This window comes from Tripterygium wilfordii, chromosome 20, assembly GCF_013401445.1.
Source record: "Tripterygium wilfordii isolate XIE 37 chromosome 20, ASM1340144v1, whole genome shotgun sequence".
NCBI classification, from domain to species: Eukaryota; Viridiplantae; Streptophyta; class Magnoliopsida; order Celastrales; family Celastraceae; genus Tripterygium; species Tripterygium wilfordii.
Window position 1 is genome coordinate 10,204,319 of NC_052251.1, and position 17,667 is coordinate 10,221,985.

At 33.8% G+C, this 17,667-nt stretch overlaps 1 long non-coding RNA gene across 4 annotated transcripts; it reads right to left on the bottom strand.

Annotated features, from left to right (window-relative positions):
• Window positions 1–224: 224 nt before the first annotated feature.
• Window positions 225–4,277, bottom strand: LOC119987241. 4 transcript variants are annotated; one of them, XR_005465393.1, is made up of 6 exons: window positions 4,090–4,277; window positions 3,433–3,540; window positions 3,159–3,319; window positions 1,879–2,308; window positions 944–1,710; window positions 225–855 (listed from the first exon to the last, which is right to left on the bottom strand). It is a non-coding gene; the product is annotated as an uncharacterized LOC119987241 (long non-coding RNA). The 4 variants fall into 4 exon arrangements; XR_005465392.1 differs by having other exon boundaries at window positions 3,949–4,277; XR_005465391.1 differs by having other exon boundaries at window positions 225–506; window positions 598–855; window positions 3,433–4,277.
• Window positions 4,278–17,667: the final 13,390 nt, after the last annotated feature.

The following is a 17,667-nucleotide window of genomic DNA, read 5'->3' on the forward strand; positions in this document are numbered from 1 at the left end:
AACCACAAAGTAATTGATGTGTTTTTCTTCTGATAATCAGAAAGTTCAACCTAATCAATGTGTTGTGAGATGATTCTCAGGGGCCGGAAAAGAAAAGCCGAAGAAAAAAAGTCGGCTTTAGATTTCTCTGCAGTTGAAGCAAACCCCATGACTGAAGTTAGCAGCATAGTCCATTCTGGTGTTAGTAGCTATGTTAAAGAGATATACGAAGTTTACAAGCAGACTGAGGTACATATAAATTCTGGGTTTGCTTTAATTTGTGTGAATAATGCTTATACATGACATGGGTTTGTGTTTTTGCTGCTTGTTTCTTGAGAAAACTGTGTGATTTTCCCAGGGAAGTAGTGTGGTTGATGACTACATGAGCAGGCAACCAGAAATCAATGAAGAAAGCAGAGCAATACTTGTGGACTGGTTGAATAAAATTCACACCCATATGTCACAACTAGCACAAGAAACATTCTATCTTACCATCAACATTCTTGATCGGTTCCTCGCGAAAGAAACTGTGAAGATGAATGAGATTAAGTTAGTAGGAATGGCTGCAATGGTTGTCTCCTGCAAATATGATGAAGAAGAGTATCCCAATGTACTCACCATTGAAATCTTTCAACAGATTCAGTATTATATACATACTTGAGTTCATTATTATTCGCTAAGCGTGCGTTTATATGTGTTGGAATTTTCAGGCCGAGACTTTTCGAGAGGCTCCTGGTATAGAGAACAGCTCAATGGAGAATACTTTCAGTCAAGAACAAATAAATGCCATGGAAGAGAAGATATTGCTCAAACTGAACTGGAAGTTAACGGTTCCAACGCCTTATGTTTTCATCGTTCGATGTCTAAGAGCTTGTTCTGATGGTGATAGTAAGGTTATAAACACAACAGTAAGAGTATCTTTCAATCTTGTAAGTAAGCTTTATGGGAGAATTGAATTTAGTACCTGGTTTTTTCTTGTTGCAGATGAGGAGCTTGATCTTCTATTTAAGTGAACTTTCTATGGCGCATTACGCCACCATTAAGTACTCTCCATCGATGCTTGCTGCGTCTGCAGTCTATGTTGCTCGACGAATGCTAAAACCCCAATGTCAATGGAGCAAAGCACTGGAGGTTCACTCTGGCTATAAGAAAAGACAACTCAAGTACATTCCTCATCCTCCTCTCTTTTTGTCCTGCATTTGCTTAGCGCTCGCTTGGTATTAACTGTTGTGCATCTTTGAGTAGGGACTGTGCGGAACTCATTTTGCAGCTGCAAAGAGAGATGGCGAACGAAAAGCCTGCAAAAGAAAGAAAGCTGAAGGAACTTCATAACAAGTATTCACTTTCTGCAAGAGATGAGGTCGCACTGCTTCCACCGGCAAGTCTTGTAAATCTCCATGTGAAACAAGAGAAACAAAAATTTTAAGTACCCCAATACAATTTTTTTCTGTTTTTTTTGCTTTCTTTTATTCTTCTGCAATCTTATATACAAGACAAACCCACTGTATTAATTCTGATGACATAGAAAAACATGGAGTATATATCACAAAAACTAAAATCTTTTCTACAATTGAGAATGAAAGTGCACAACCAGAGAAGTAATCGTTGTCTTGACGGCTGACGCAATGTTGAGGGGAGAGGTTGAGGAGAGCAATGTCTAATGTAGAGGCAGACTGTAAGCAACTAAAGATGACTGAAGCTGGAAGGTAATCAAAGTGGGCATCAATCCTCCTGCAAAACAAACTCTAATCAGGTTCGTCGCAACGGCAGTCTCAGAAAGCAAGTAGATGAATACAGATATTAACCATGACCATGAAAACAAGCTGCATTAAACCGCTCATGTTATTACAGATAAAGAAAACTGCATACGTATGAGTGTATGACAATCAAACTGCGTACCTCCAGCTCCGGCAGCTTCTGCTGCGTACACCAACGAAGCAAGTTCATATGAAGACACTGTTTGATTGCAAGATTTAGGTGCAGAATGTGTGCCTGCCATATGACTTGAAAAAGTACAGTTCTTGGATTGCAGAATCCAAGGTTTCCTCACTGACCCAACAAACAGTAAAGGAAAAGAAAACCTTGCCAGAAATTTGAACTGAAAACATTCCTTACCAGCCTTTTCTATTTGAATCATAGAATAAAAAATCCCGCTCATATTATAAGATCGAACAGAATGTATTAGTATGTGCAGAAAGATTGAGAATGAAGGGCATCACCATAAGCTAAACGCCAAGGAAGATATCAACTCATCTAGATACTCTTATCAAACTTCATTAGTTCATTCCATTCCATGATCTTCTGACAATTCTCTTGGAGTCTCTTAACACTGTAATAAGTCATAGAAAAAAATGACGAACCCTGCCAATGTTAATGCATCACAGACAAAGGAATCTAAGAGAATAAGACTGATCACAAAGCAGAGAATGGAAATTATGTTAGACATTAATTAATCGGCTAACTTTTGATAGTTCAAATCAAGTATAGAAATTATGTCAGAAGGTCTTAATCAGCTAACTTAGGCAGTATTGACTTCACACAGAACATAAACTGCATAAATCATACAAATGGTAAAGTAGACATAAAAGTTAGTTTATGTTCACAAAAACGCTAATCAATCAAATCACATGCAGATAAAAATTAGACTGATAATAAAAACATAATGCCTAGAGCATCTCTTCCCAACACATCTGAATGTCAATCAGTTCAATTATCTATTGATTAACAATTTCAATAGACCATTGTTTGTATGAGGTAGGTCATGTTAATAAAGCAGAAATCAGAACTAGTACTGCCAGATAACTAATTGAAAAATAATTACAATCACTAAAAAAGACCATGGGTTGAAGCTGCCATCTTGAGAACGACAAAGACACCACAGAATCTTCACAGTATCTTGAGAATGAGGAAGATAATGCTTTTACCTTATGGTCATTAAATTGTTTTACATTGAAGCGCAATTTATAAATATAAAAAAGGTATTCAGCATAAAACGACTAAAAAATCGCAACCCAACCTCATTTGCCAGAACCTTTGGAACAGAAATCCTAAAGACATTCCAATAGAGTTCTACGCCAAATGGAATAAATGTTGAAAATTGTTTGCATCCTAACCACCTGCCTTATACCTAAAGCATGCCTTCAAAGTTCTGATAAAGTAAATTCAAAGCAAAGTCTCACCACTAAAAAAATAGGTCGCGACAACGCGCAAACTAATGATTAGCTCAAAGATCCAGGATAAAACAAAGCAGGCGACCCCCAGAAAAGTTTCAAATTCAAACAGAACCGAAATTCTCTTGAGCCAAACATGCTACTGCGATTTTTCCTTTCGCTTCAGGCACCTAAAGATTAAAAAAAAAACTTTCGCTTCAGGCATACAGATATAAAAACTTTCGTGAACAAGACTATCGCAGTAGGCGAGGTCGGGAACTAACAAGATGTACGCAGAGCTTACCCCCACATAATATGTGTAGAGACTTTTTAGGAATTGAATATGTGACCTCTAGTTTGCACTCTACCACCGGACCTCGTGTTAACATGTTCCAAAAAAATCAGACAAAGCCTTGCACACATCAATAAAAGCTCATTAATTTCAGAACAAGAAGCAAAAATCACTTTCCACTTTCACACAGATTCACGTATCAAGTCCGCATCGATGCCAAGAAACTCTAGAAAAGGGAATATGATCAGTCTTAGAATCTAAGCTATAGCCAAACAAATCTGTAACATTTAATTGAATCTCTATAATACTCTGAAAGATTTCTTTTACCCATTTTGTTATCCAGGAAGCATTACCAGGTTCTGCAGTCACTACACCCAATGATTTCCTATTTGCAGTTTCTACAGAAGCTACTCAAATCACAATCATTTCAGGTCCTCTTATTATTATTCTTTCGCAAATTCTTCATCAACACCCATACTAGTCTTAATACCAAACTACTCCAACAGGAAAAGCAAAGTTGATACTCACAAGGAAGATCGACTGGGTCTGGGACTCATCACACCCAAGTCAGGAAGAAACATAGATATGCTAATTGAGTGTTAAATCAGTAATAACAAGACAAAAAAAGACACCTTAGCTGATAAAAGAGAGAAAACAGACAACGCTTACACAAATTCAGCATATAGTAGAGATTAAGCTGAAAGGACCTAGGGTTTTTCGGCAATCAACCCCATGTCTCCTAGCCACCACCAACTTGCTCTCGCATCTGTTAAAGAAGAATTACAGCCCTGACAAAGGAGGTTCACTGTTTGACCTTGTCTTTGCACAGCCAAACATGTGCCATTGCTTTCGGTCTTTGTCTTTGTCCGAACTGTAATTCTCCTTTAATAAAATGCAAGACAGACGGACGGCATTTTTGACGAGAGAGAATAGAAACCATCCAAGAACAAAGAAAGATAGGGTTTTAAATTTTAGGGTTCCAAACATTATATACTTTATTTATAAAGTATATGCTCCTCGTAAATAGAGTTGATCAAATATGGGCTCGGACTATCTTTAACATGAATTTTGTTCCCAAGTCCAAGTCCAAGCCCATTTAGATAATCATCGTACTTATTAATGGCATTAAGAAATGTAAGATATTAAAAAAAAATCCTATCTCTCACAGTATCTCTATAGATTGTGTAATCTTGTTTAATTTTAGTGTGTGAGTGGATTTCAGGGCGTTTGTGTCGAGATATATAGTTGAAGTTGTATCATCATCATCAACCCATTTTTGTTGGGGATAAAATCATAAAATTAAGTAAAAGAAAACATGCCATACCCACCTGACCATGCAAGCCAAACACATAAGTATCTCTTGAAAGCTTAATCTCTTTAAGAGACAATGAATCAGCTGTCTCCTTTGTTGGCCAGAGGTGGACTACCAGCACAAAATTCCACTCAGGCAAAGAAGATTATGGGCCCAGTCTCTGTTTTTTTGTACATTATGGGTCCGAGCCCAGCATGCTAGTCCAGATTCATCACAAACTACCACGATATTAGGGACGTTCGCGGTCAGTTTCAGTCGGGCCTTTTTGGTTTTTTTGACATAAATATAACTAACCAGATGATCACTTTTTATTATAAAAAACTGACCAATTGCTTCGGTTTCGGACGATTTCGATTTTGACGATATACGCTTTTTGGGTGGTTAAGTTGGTTGGGAATAAAAAGGAAAAAAAATCAATTGAAGTATTGAACTTTAAGTTACTATGCTAATTAACACTCCCCATTATTGCCATTTTGAAGGAAGAAGAGCCAAAGAGACGTCACAAAATTTAATTAGAACAAGTTGTTGGAGGCTTTCTCTTGGATGTGTACGTAGAAGATAAGCAACTAATTAAGCAAGTAGTAAAAAAAAAAAAAGGGTCTCTGCTTTCTTTACATGAATGATTATTAGGCCTCCTCACAAGTTAAAAGTTACCAAAGTGGCAAAGTATTATATATTTTCATTGTTTGGCATGGGAAGGCCACAATCACTTAGGTGATATTCTACTGTTGAATTTTTATGGGCTAAATCGTATCGTCTCAGAAGTTTACAAGTTTGATTCTCATTTAAAGCAGTAACCTTTTGTAGCCAGTCAATTTTTGTTTAATTTACCTCTGAGTTTAGATTCATATTGAATGTTAAAATGATTTGAGTTCGGACCACCCGTATTGAATGTTCAAATGAGAAACTTGTGTAGTATCGTTACCAAAACAAAGGTGGACAAGAATCATTAACTAAAGAATATCCTTTTAAAACTTTGCTATAATGGCTTGTTTGAAACCATTCATACGAAAGGACAAACCATTTAACGACTGTAAGAGGAATTGGAGATGTCTAATCCTGAAAAGTCTCTGTAGAAACTGAAAAACTAATTGTTCTTTAAATTCTAATTCAAGTCTTCTTGACCAAATCAAAGTCTCATGTGGAAAAACCCAGATCGATCTCTGATGAACAGAAAACAGAGGGAGAAAGAGACCTGAACAGGGGATCAGAAAACTAGCATAGATATCATATAATCCAGAGAAAATATTTACAAATCCAAGACTACGGAGAGAAAAAAAAAAAGAAAGAAAAGGAACTCTAATCGATATAAAACAGGGTATATATCAAAAATTCAATACCAAATGATATATAAAGCCAAAACCCCTGTTTTTTTTTACTTCCCCTGTTTTTTGTTTCTTCCTAAGAGTCGCCGACGGAGATGGGTCTGCCGGACAAACCCAACGGGGACCGGGAAATCTGTCGAGAAGTAATCTCTCGAAGAGCAGGTCTCATCTCCGGCTGACCTGGCAACCAATCAACAATAATCGTATTCTTCTCCGATTCTTGCTTTATCTTCCTCACTTGGCTGTGCACAGGATGAAGACCCACTTGATTTTCATAGTTGTTGTTGCTGTTCCTCTTCTGCTCCATATGGACTTTCTTCTTATTCTTCAACTCTGTTTCTCTCTCTCTCTCTCTAAATTTCTCTCTTTCTCAATGAACCTATATGTACATGTGTTGTGTGTGTGTATATATATATGTATATAAGAGTGGAGACGTAAGAAGGCTAAAGAGTTGAGTGGTAAAAGATATGTTTTTGTTGGTCCTTTTGGATTATCCCTTAGACGACTCTTTTGGACCGTGTTTGAACAAAACATTTTATTTTAATAATCACTATTTTTTTTTAATTAGAAGGAAAGGATGGGAAGGCTCGAACTCGAGACATTTATGAGATACTACACATATGAATGTCGTTTAAACTACTCGTGGTTGTCAATAATCACTAATTTTAGGATAATAATATTTCTCCTTATATAATTTGAAAAACATAATATTTATTAAATAGAAAGATAATAGGTAAAATGGGTACACAAATTTTGACCTAAGAGCATGTTGTTAATAAAAGGTGGATTTAAACCAATGATGGCGATGGCAATAGTAGTACCAAACAAAATGATCTTGAATATTGTTAATTTCATATTTTTTACATGGAAATTCGCAATCGAAATTGTTCCAACATGTTTATGATAAATCCATAACTCTGCACGGTAACCTGGTTGAAAATTTCATGTACATCCTCAAGGTGGGAATCAAACCCACAAATTCCTAACAGGGTATACAATATACACTCTCTCGATTATTAGGCTTTATTCAGATATATGTTTACAACAATATAAAAAATGAGACATTGTAAATATTGCCCGCTCCTGACCACAAGTCCACACACATCTATTCTATATGGATCATCGTTATTGGTACTTAGACCCAAAAAATATGTTTTCAATATTAGAAGAGGTGAACTTTACTTATAAATTGCTCAATCGGGTTACGTTAGATTGATGTCGAATTTTAATCTTGACGGACTATAAGCAATCGTCTCTTTCTCTTTTTTTTTCTTGGTCAAGTGGGAAGTCATTGTTGTCGTATCTATTTTTAGCCCATTCAAATGGTTTATTGATCAAAATAGCAGAAGACTTGTTCAATTCAATAATCTGAACTAAGAGGGAAAACAAAAAGTTGGTCAAACCATAAACCATTGTTGATGGTTTTTGATTCAACAGTCAAAGGCTGCGTGTGAACGGTTAAAAGTTTGTTACATATGAGAAGAAGCCGGTGGGCCATTCGCGGCGGGAAGCTTCGTCTAATTTGCCACGTCAGACCTATAAACAAACGCCAACACGGAGAAGAAACCTGAGCCCGGGGGGCACTGTATCTCTCCTGTATATGTATTTCAAAACGACTCTGGCTCTGACGTGTTGGTCTCTCTCGTCCGCCACGTGGCATATCCACTTTGAAAAGGATAATAATAATACGAGGAAATCTTGACAAATGAATTGCTTGATAATTTAAGCAACCAAAATAAGGAATTGTTGTTGCTCAATCAATCATGGCATGTTGTTATGTAAACGAAATTGATGAAAGAGATGGACCAAAATGTCCTATCCAATAACATTTTCTCACAATATGCAACCATACCCGTACGTAACATTTTGACCGTTAAATCATGTATTTAACCTTTTTTTTAATTACAGGAGAGGAAGGAGATGGGAGAGTCTCGAATTCGAGACATCTATGAAATATTATAAACATTAATGCAATCTGAGTTACTCGTGGTTATCTATCATGTATTCAATACATGTAATTCACTTTGAATCCAATGATTTAGAATCATTTAATTTTTCATACATTTTTAATTAATTTTTTTTATTCAATATAAAATACAACACTAGGTTCAAAATCATTTATATCTATCATTTATTATTTTTTTGAATTTTTAAAAATATTCATATTTAAAAAATAATTATTCATATTAAAAAATAAGTAAAATGGGGGGATATTATTAAGATAGAAGCATATCCCAAACCGTCATACTCATATAATTCATAGTCATATATATATATATTAATATAGTGATCATACAAACGGTATTAATTATAATTTATCATTTTTCTGGATTGAGTAAACGTTTCATGGAAGTAATGAGATTTTCCAACACTAAAAAGGCAAATAATAATGTTGACTGAAAGTACAATTCAGGGAATCATAATTACATTTAACAAATTAAAGTTATGCACCAAACTCCACATATACCTAAAACTAAGAGAGTTTTGGTTTAGTATGTGTGTAAATATATAATAATTAATATATATGTAGGATTTTTTTAAAGGTCATAGTCTCATAGACTTGATTATATTGATTCAACCAATAAATTAGATAATTGAGATCTGTAAATACTCGGGTCACCATGAAGATAAAGTATAACCAACAGAACTAATAACGGCCATCGCCAGACACTCTCGGATGACACCATGTTACACTAGACTCCACCGATCTAAACCGGGTAACAAAAATTAAAAGAAAAACAACACACAAATTACACCTTGGATTTACATCAAGAATCTTGGCTTCTCCTTCAACAAGAGAAACCGATCTCTCTTAGATCTGAAAATTTCATCACTATAAAGCAAATATATGTCGTCGGAGCACATTAAAAATGTTGATGATTGAAAATCCACAACGGATGAAGGAGATTTAGAGTCGGAGAAGAGAAACCCTACAAAATTGAGATTAGTTAAAGTAAAACTATCTCTGTCACCTATCATCATAGTCAATACCGACTGCTTAATCATTCAATCAAATTTACGTAAATGATTTGGTTACTTTTAATTAAATAAGAATTAATGAAATGTTTTAGTAGTTTACCAATTGGGTTACGAGTCGAACTACAAGTGTGCATTGAATGGGATTAGATGAAACATAATTAGTATTAGGTAAGGCTCCAAACAAACTTTAACAGAAACTCACCTAACAAATCTCAAAACAGGATGAGACATTTTTTTAAATAACCGAAAAAGACACCATGCAAGTTTGTCATTTCGATATTCGATATGAGTCTAAATTCGGATCGTCAGACCCGTATGTCCCGAATTGGTTGGAAACAAACTCGGAGACCCAAGATGATCGATTTTCACATTGTGGCCGTTTGATAGTGCTGTGAACTACTGTGCTGTGAGGTATAAAACTGTAGTGTTGTGAGGTATAAAACTATGGTACTGTGAGATGAGTTCAAATGCAGAAACTGTTTGGCGCATCACTTTTAAAACTGTGGTGAGGTGCGTTTGACGTAGCTAAATTATGGTTATATTAGATGACTAATAATTTTAATATAAAATCACTTAATGTTTACATTGTACATTAATTTAAAATAAAGTACTTGACCTAAAGTACTTTACGTTACGGTATAAAGCGTTTGGGAGTGCTTATATTTTGATGTTGTGAGGTGGGTGCTGTGACGTAAAAAGCTGTGGTGCTGTGAGGTGAGTTCTGCTGACAAAACGCTTTTGGCATGTCATAAAAAAAACTGTGGTGCACCTCATCACAACCAAGAAAAGCAGTGTAAACATATACATTGACATTTTATGATTTGTCAAGATACATAGGAATACGGGGAAAAAAAATTTTAGCCCAAAGAAATTTGAAGAAATGAAATACCCATTTGGTCTACAAAGCTACATTGGCCCAATACAAAACATATGGCAATGACCCAAAAAGGAACTCCATAGCAATTTAAGCATACTGGACCTCCAAACTACCTTGGTCCAATAAAAACAACATGGCATGAACCCAAAATCATTTGGGCATGACCCAAAGAGTTTACCTTTCTTTTAGAATTTTGTATTTTACATATCATGATTGATAAGATATAAGACATGTCTTTTTAATTCACGTTCCAACGATTTTCGCATGTCTTGATGCCGTTTTCCACATTTCGTGGACCATGGGATGCCTTGGCACCATTTTTTTTTCAATTTTGAAATTTCTCACTTTCCAACGAACTTGGAACAAATTGATGTAGTGGGACTTACAAGAGGACTTTATGCATAGATTGTGACCATATAATTCAATCAATGCAACAAATTGATGGAAGATATAGTCCCACCATTAATAATATGCAAGGAAAGCATCATATATATCCTTGTGCATGTCAATTTAACAAAGTTAGTTTCTTTATTTCCCATTGAGTGCTTGCTAGCTAGCAAGTATAAATTGATGTGTCTTGGCCTTCTAATCAAGTTATGCACCATGAAGTGCAAAAGAAGCTTTAACATATTTGTATATCTTGGGTGTTTGATTCACTTACACTATATATATAGATCAGGAAATATGGCATAAAATATTTAGTGGCATAACATCACCACCTTTTTTTTTTAAGAAGGCAAGTGCATAAATAATGAACTAACCACTCATGTGCAAGGTAGGTAATGGTCTTGGTCTTCGGTTATCTTCTAAAATGAGAAGGGACCATTCATGTGCAAAGTATAAGCTATGTATTAAACAAAATTGTTTACTCAAAAAAGATTCTCTCATTGTACATCTTAATGTAGACCCATTCATATATATGAAGCATAGATGGGTATTGATTCCTAATGCAATAATGTTAAGTTGTGTCAACTACAAGCAATGTTCAAAAGATTTCCACATATATGCTTTTGTTCTTAGTGTGGAAACTAATGACACATAATAAAGTTAATTTCTTGCATAAGTTGAGATATAAAGCTTTGTTGGATTGACTCTTAAGGGTTAACTTCATGCATAAGTTGAGATATAAAGTTTTTATTTTTATAATCGAGAGCGATATCTGATAAATTTGTCATTTGAACATCATATATGAGTCTAAATTCAGGTCATCAAACCCACGCGCATAGAGGTTTGTTGGTTTCACTCTTAAGTTAAATACTTCTCTTCTTTTTTTTTCTTTCCAAATTCAAATGAAATTAAGTAATTTGATTTGAAATTTTAATTAATGCATTTGGCATGTAAACAAAATGAAGCTAGTGAAAAACGGATCTTTGATCAAGATGGTGAACTTGACCGTGATAACTCTCAGCACAAGCGAGAGGTTGTGAGTTCAAGTCTCATGTGTGTTTTCATTATCGTAATTTATGAGATGAGTCATTGTTCAGCGTGTTTGTATGTTACCCTGCTTTATCTCCTACATTGGGTCTCGGCCCAGGTCTCAATTGAGAGGATACTCCAAAACCTTCAAAACTAAATAAATAAATAAATTATAGAATTCATATAGCTTTGATCCTTTTGTGTGTAAAACATTATTATCTTTTGGTGCCCCAAGTCTTGTTTAATTAAAGAGGAGACCAATTCCTATGTAGTATTAGAATAAAATACAAAAAATAATTGTGGGGTATCTTCTTAATTGAATGTTAAAAGAAGATACTGTTTGAGTGCTACCATACAAGATTTCTATTTATATTTTTTATATCAATCAACAACTTGCAAAATTATATATATTATTCAAGTTTACATCTTTGTCGTTGGTTTCCTTTGCAAAATTTTAATTTAGTTTATAGTTTAAATTATTTTTTTTAAAAAAAGAATATTTAACCTAAGCTTAATTTGTGCCCAAAATTGACTTGATTAATTGTCCATATCAGTTTTATATAGAGACAAGGTTTTCAGTTCATAATCTCAATGGGCAACATATAAAAAAATGGATATAATTAAAAATTCCTCATAAATATATCAATTAAGTAAATTAAGGAGGAATATGAACAAGAGAAGTGACAAAGAGGATAAGACCACTAAAGAAGGATAAATTTAAAAAATTTATGGGTGGTTTGGTCAAGAGTGGGAATTAATTTCCATCATTTTTTGTCTTCGTCAAGGCAATGTAGAAGGTGCTATATTTAAATGGAAAAGAAAAAATTATGCATGGGAAGTTTTGGTCAATTTTTTTTCCAAGAACTAAAACACAATTTATGATGGACTTTTTTTTAAATTGTTGATGCATTTGGTATGAGTCTAAACTTGAGCCTTCAGAGCTGTGCATATATAAGTTTTCTACATGACGACGGTATAAGTTGGGGTTAAAGGTCATCGCATGATCATGAGAGTATTACTATAAATGAAAATCGAACTCAAAATCTTCTGAGTATATAAGATTTGGCCACAAAGATTAATCATCAGACTATCACTAACTTTCTTAAATATGAATGCCGACTCCTTGCATATATATATATATGATATGGAAAGATATTCATATGAATTGTTTGTTTTTAGACGTGAATTATAAAAGTCATAGGAAGAAATTAATGATAAATTAACATCACAATTATTTGTAGTAAAGAAAGTCAATGGCCAAAAAAAACACTTATTGACTATTCGATTTGATAAACTTCTTGCTTCTTCTTTTTTCCCGAAAGAGAGCCAAAAATTTATGCAATATCATACCATCAATTAATCACTAGACTATCACTAACGTGGTTAAATATGAATGTCGACTCCTTGTATATATATGTGTTACTCAAAATCCGCAAGTGTATAGATCGCATAAGTAATATAATAATGAGTAGAGTATTGATTCCACGAGGATTGTCTAAAATTGTTAAGTACCGATTATGACTAATTTTAACATTATTTGAACAATTGAAATAGAGTTTTCAGTTAACTAAAGTAATTAAACTAATGACTAGAAAAGAACACACATGTCACAGTTGATTAATTCCAAGTTAGAAAGCACTAAGGCGTTTAATTTCACCATAACCAATTCTATTCGAATCATTAGGTCTTATCACAATTATTATCCATGATAGTTAATTTTCCCTAACCCTATTCAATACTCCATGTCCTCCATGTCTGACATATCAAAAGTATTCAAGCTATCAATCACTGGTATGTCTAACATTCGAATCAAAACAGGAAGAACCCATAAAGAACTATGAAAAATTATGTGGCGACCACACAAGTCATACTCTTACATGTCTATGAAGCATGCAACCTATGGTATCTATTGCTAGATGCAACACCCTAAACATCACCTTTTAGTCTCAGTTTAGCATCATCACATTCAAATATTGGTCAGATATTCAAAAGCATTAAAACACCACACTCAATCATGAAATAATAATTATAAATTAACATAAACCAAACTCATCGAATATTTATGGTTAGGCTACATTAGAGCCCTAGCAAAGAGGATTAGTTTCTCATTATACAATAAAACATCAAAATCAATCTAAAGAAATCCATGAGTTTAGAGAAAACAATGGCGATGACTTGCGCCTCCAACTTTCCTCTGTTTTGGTGTATGTCGTCTGTCTATGTCTATCTAACCCTAAAATAATTGAGTGCTTCTATTTAAATAGTCTAGGTCTCTTTCCTAGTCCAAAATTGCTACTTTGACTTGTTAAAAACCCCTTCTTTTTAAGATTCTTACGTTTTTGTCCATAGACTTGCTCTTTTTCTTTTTCTTTTTTTTTGTCTGCACACATGAGCTTCAAAATATGTCAAAAGTCACGCCCTTCCTCGAGCAAAGGCCTCCAAGAAGGGCAAGCTAGTCCGAATTTCATTTTTGTATAAAACATACATTTTCACTCCATATTTCACTCCAAAACCCGAAATTTAGATAAAATGCAAGCTTTACGCAATATGATAGTTCAATTCAATGCTAACAAGACAAAAACAAGTGCACTTATGGGTATGAAATAATGCAATTAACGAGTATATCAATATGATGTGGAAGGATATCCATCGGAATTGTTTGTTTTTAGACATAAATTAATGATAAATTAACATCACAATTATTTGTAGTAAAGAAAGTCAATGGCCAAAAAAAAAACATTTATTGACTATTCGATTTGATAAACTTCTAGCTTCTTCTTTTTTTCCCCCCGAAAGAGAGCCAAAAATTCATGTGAGACACGTACACATAATTATCTAAAGACTTTCTAACGTGGAAACACGTGTTGTGGTTATAACAAAATTTCATCTAGAAGAATTATTCCATGCCGTTTTTTCCCTCCCTCTGTGGGGACAATTTTCTTCCACTAAGGACTTCCCATAACATCCCGTCTCTCCCATTCGAACCCATAACTTTTTGATAAAATTGATAGAGTGATCAATATCCAAATTACTGATCAGTAGACGGAATATTATCTTGAAATAAATAAAAATTGTGAGGGGTGGGCTTAGAAATTCCTTGAGTGTGAGGGAAAGGAAAATAGTCCCCACACTTTTTTTTTCCCTCTTTTCTTTTACAACCAAAAGAGACTTTAATAAAAGATACAAGTAGTTCCAACTTGAAGGCCTAGTGTGTGGATAACCATGCTGCATGTGTATATCAATGTGACTATTAGTCATATCAAGCTACATAAAAGCTTCATGACTGGATTCATTTTTCTTTTATGCCCTATAAAGAGGGGTCTTTAAGGGCTCCACAGATATTTTTTAAAAAAAATGTTATGAATGTATTCTAATCGTGTTTACAAGTTAGATGGTATATATTTTTGTCCGAAATAAAAATTAAATTGGACGTAGAAATACATAGAATATTTTGGATTTATATAAATTCAATATAGAGATAGTCATGTGACGGTGAGGATGAATGAGAGAGTTTGTATAGGAGAGAATATGAGATGGCGATGAAAAACTATGGCTTGAAATAATAAGAAATGATATGAATTTAATAAAAGTAGATGAGTGTATGGTACATGATAGAAATGAATGGAGAAAATAAATATATGTGGTGGATTCTCGATAATATTTTTATAAACTCATGTAACCGACTCTAAATTTTAGGGATAAAACTTGATTGACAATGATTGAAAAAATAAAGAAATATCTAGAGTATCTAAAACCGAAAATGTAAACGAAAACGACATGTAGCCTATGGGAGCCTAACATATTTATTCCATTGATTTAATAAATAGAATAGTTTTATTTCCACTCTTTTATCCCAGAATTCATTGTCCAAAATTTATTGTTTTAATATAAATTCTATTGTTTTTTAAAGTACATGCTAGAATTCATTGTTTTAGTTTTGAATTCGTTGTTTTTGAAAATACCATTGAAAAAAGTAATGAAATTTCCTAAAACAATGAAATTAAGATTTATCTTATGAAATTCATCGATAATGGATATTGTTAGAAAGAGCTTTATGCGTTGATTATGAATATGTAATTTTTTTAAAAAATCTAACATGTATTTTGAGACTTAAAATGATTTAAAATTTCATTTAAAAAATTTTGACTCTCATAGACTATCACTATATGCATTACCTAACACTGAACCGAAAAGTCCAAAACCGACAAAAACAAACCAATCAAACAGCCGAAAAGACGTCTAAGTGTCTTAACCCCACCGCAAAACCTATCACCTCCTTGGAGCCGGTTGGTGACGTGGCAATTTTTAAAATTTTTTTTAAGAAAGTCTATGAAAGTCACATGATGCTTCCAAACCGTGTCTGGAGGAATAGTTTGGGGGTGGGGGGCCCCAGTATATCTATAAATGAAAACTGAGTGCGGATCGCGTTTGTTTGATAGTGTGTTGTATTTTGACTTCTTACGTTATTATGAGGTGAATTCGAAATTATAATAAGGTAAAATGAGTTATGATAATAAAAAAATGACATGTCACTAATATGCTTCATATAGTTTCAACTTCGAATTTACCACGACACAGGGTGATACCATAATACGCGTACCGGGGTATCCGCTCCCATTGACAAGTCCACAGTTTTATATATATATATATATACAACTCCGCTCCTAGCCTACCCTACTCTCTCTCCACACACGTGTACTCAACGCTCTCTATATACGCAACTATTTCAAGCAAAAACAATTTCAATCAATTGTCAAATTCTTATTGCATTCGAGCAAATGACTAACCCTTCCACGCATTAACTTCCTTCCAAACAAGAGAAAAAGGAAAATTATATAGTTTGTGAAAACCACTAATTATATATATATATATTTAGAAAGAAATTTCAATGGAAGATAATGAGTAGAAAAGTGAAAGAAAAAAAAGCATTAAAATCTATATAATTTTAGAAAAATGTTTCTTCCTCTATTTTCAAATTTTCTTATCCTGTTTTAAATCTCATAGATATAGAATGTGTTTATAATGAATGGATATTTTACGTGTCGAGTATGGGACATTGTTAATAATTTTATGGGAAAAATTAATGAGTGCTCTTAGGGTATTAGATGAGGATGAAAAAGGGTATTGAAACTTGAAGAAGATAGTGTATTTTAAGTTTTAAAAAAATAGGCGAGAGAATATGTTATAATTAATTTTTAACAAGTGTTCTTAAGACACCCGTTAATACTACTCTAATTTTATAGAACGGTCCAATAGATATGGTGTCATGTTCATATTGGGTGAGTCAGAAGCTAAAGGAAAACCCAAAATATTAAGAGAGAGAGAGAGGAGATATGATTGCATATATGGGAGAAGATACATTGGTTGTGGGTTTTGCCCCTATCTAAAGTCCACATTCACACAACTATACTTGTTTACATCAAAATTAATTTTCTTTTCTTGCGAAACTAACCCATCTATAAGCTCATTCACACAATTAGTAAGCGCATACCATTTTTATTATGAAAGTTGTTTTTTTTTTTTTAGTTTTGGACCAAATTTTGGTAACTCAAAACAAATGTATGCTTTTGATTTTAAGTATGTGAATTCTTTCATTTTGTGTTTTTGGGTATAACACTTTTGTGTGTTGTTTAATTTTAGTATGTACGTTATTGTAAATTGATGAGCATCTTACTTCATCGTCGATAAACAAACTTCCATCTACAAGTTTAACTCATATGTAGTTCGTTTCCTTTTGAGAGTAAAATATTGTGAAACCAAATAACTCCACGAACACTATCGTTTCTTGAAAAGAGGTGATTCAATCGCATTTTCCTATATGATAAATTACTTCTTTTGTCAAGAAACTAAGTTACTTTTGACAACGAAATTCATGACATTCTATCCAATCTCGCTCATCCAGTGTGGAATACATATGGGTGCACAATGATCTTAATATCTCAGGTCAAATCGTACGAACTCAAAAAATTATGAATTCAATTCTCACTAGGAGTAATACTCTTTTGTGATGATGCACTGAACTTTGACCAACTTATCCCTTCGTGTCTGAAGGCAGAAGTTTAGATTCATATCAGATGTCTAAAAGAAAATTTTGTACGATGTCGATGTTGTCCTTGGATAAAAAAAAAAGGGTAAACTATCATCTTAACAAGTTTGTATGTTACATGTAATGCAAGAATAAAGAGTTGTAATATCTACAAGCGGTTTACAGTCTGTAACCGTTTGGTTTTCAAACAAACGGTTGTAGTTTCAACTGCCGTATGCGCGCGTCGCGCGTGTGTCCATGTCTCTCTCAACTGTGTTTATTAATAGGAGCAGAACAGACTGACTTTGTTGTC